General features: G+C 42.9%; 1 protein-coding gene across 1 annotated transcript in view; it reads left to right on the top strand.

Moving 5' to 3' along the window:
* LOC310864592 (uncharacterized protein) overlaps nucleotides 1–2,500 on the top strand; it is a 126,259-nt gene that overhangs the window by 14,486 nt on the left and 109,273 nt on the right.

Here is a 2,500-nt window from a genome sequence, read left to right as displayed (position 1 = left end):
ATCGATCAAGAGGACGTCTCACATTAACATACGTGGATATACCTGGATTGCTGGAAGCGACGGTGGAGGGAGGGCTTGTCTGAGGACCACCTAGAGACATATTGCCTGTATTTATACTTACAAATTACTCTTATCCAGAGCGACTTACAATAAGCAAGGTAAACAAATGCATCATGGAATGCAGACAGACAGTGTAGTACCTCAGGACACTAGGATCACAGGTAAAACAAGGACCTAGCATCCGTAAACAATATACTATCAGATAGTAGTCTATACATTTAAACTATAGGATACATGCAGGTAAACAATGGACTCAGCATCTGTCTCAATAGCATGCAATTCAAATGACATTTTTAAATATGGAGTGCCTTGATTCTTGTTTTTTTCTTTTTGCATGCGTTTATGAGGTGACAGTACTACTATTAGACACCTTGGTGTGGTTGTTATGTGCAATGATGTCTTCCCTTTGTATTTAAAGTTTCTTCCTCGAGACTGAAACATTGACAGTCAAACGTGCCAATGAAAAAAACAATGATATTGTCAAGGTGCGTTCAGAGGACGCAAAAGCAGTACGACCAAAAGGCAGGATTTACAGTTCAGGATGTTTATTAAACTATAACTTAAACTTCCCATAAAATGGGGCAGGCAAAATAAGGACACAGTATACACTCTGACATGAAATGACGATCTACAAGGAACTGAACAAACTGGGGTATATAAATATAGACAAAGACTAACTAGACACAGGTGAACTCAAAATACAATCAAACACAGGATAGGCTAACAGGACTAAGAGGACACAGGTGAAAACACTGACACATCACAAGGTAGGTGAGACAAGGTAGGGAACAGCAACTAGGCAGACAGGAAACACTAGGGACCATACTACAAAATAAGATACACAAAAGTAACAGAAAACCAAACAGAACAGGAAGACAAGGCAAAATACTGAAAACATACAGAAAATAACAGAATAAGTCAAAAAATTTGTAAACAAGTACAAGGCAAGAATAGTAACAACAACTTCATTTCTTGACTTAAGCAAATACAGAACATAAAACAACCACAAAACCATTAAGGTCAAGCCAAATATTAGTCCAGTGGTTTGGACCTATAAGTCAATGCTCAAATACAAAGGCAGAGAAGCGAGGCGTGACAGATATAGTGACATCACAATATCATCCCCTCCCCTAACCCCCTCCCCCTTTATCATACAACAACAGCTGTGGGTGAGGCTTCAGTTCAGGTGGATCACCACCCATCACCACCCATGCACCAGCAAAACCAGGCGTACTTAATGAACTGGTGGGCGGGTCCACATAAAAACAGCATTTACTTTTTTGAAAAACATCTTCCTCCTTATTTAACTCGAGGCCCCAGCTTACCGGCTATTTTACACTGGCTGGGGGGTAGAAGACCCTCCGCTGCGCGTCGGGTCTGCCTACGCCCCCAGCCAGTGTAAAATAGCCGGTAACCTGAGACCTCTCGTGGCTTATTGCTTTTCTAAAACGGTTACAAACATATAGCACTATAAAACTATTAAATTAAAAAAAGTAGCTACGCTTTGCGCCACCAGAGCGAGCGAGCCAGAGCTACAACACTTCCTTGTTTTTCTCGCAAGTAGCCTATGTGACGGGAGAATAGCGCTTGATGTATTGACGGGGCTGCCTGGAGCCACACATTCACAGTCATATGAGCCGGGCGGTGCTTAGACGCCCGCACGGCATGTGTTTGTACAGCAATCAAGCGCTCCCCTTCCCCAGTTCAGATACAAGGCTGCAGTTTGATACAAAGTGATTGAAGGAGTGGGTTATCGGTGAAATTTACACCGGTCACGTGACGGTAACCAGCCAATCAGAATGAAGTATTGGGACCCGTTTAGAAATTATAATAATACCTGATGATCATGTTTTAGGGTGGAAAAAAATGTCACAGCACTCCATCTTTAACATTGTGGCCAAGAAAAAACATAGCTAAGTAACAAAACACGAGAACATGGTCATCATAATATGTCGCTAGTATGGATCAAACAGGAGGTGCCCAGCAGTCTGCCGTCGATACAAGAGAAGATACAAGAAGGGGTATGGGGACAGTAAAGTGAAGTAGCAGTAATTCTGCTTGCTGAGCTATTGGACAGTATAATAGTGAATTAAAATAAATTCCGACGGCGTGCCTCCATCGTGTTAACTGTCACCCTTTTACGTTTTGGGTGTGAGAATGGCACGTCTGCATTCTTGGAGTGTTGGAAATGACCGGGACGGCATCAGATGACCCCCAGGTCCCCCCCGGTCCCATCCAACGTTTGGCCTATAAGAAGTCACTACAGGCCGTTTTGGGGGAGTGGGAGTGTGTCGGTATATGTCTGCTTTTTTTCAGGGTTATTTTCAGCTATAGAATTGTGCTGGTTTGCAATGGGATCGTCGATCTATTTCCCCGCCCACGTTTTAGGTCATGCATGTATAGTCTACCGTATAACCCATTCTGACTTGAGATCAGATTC

Source organism: Protomyctophum parallelum (genome assembly GCF_964188405.1).
Source record: "Protomyctophum parallelum genome assembly, chromosome: 9".
NCBI lineage: Eukaryota > Metazoa > Chordata > Actinopteri > Myctophiformes > Myctophidae > Protomyctophum > Protomyctophum parallelum.
The sequence above is the reverse complement of the archived record's forward strand: the minus strand, read 5'-3'. Positions and strand labels throughout refer to the sequence as shown.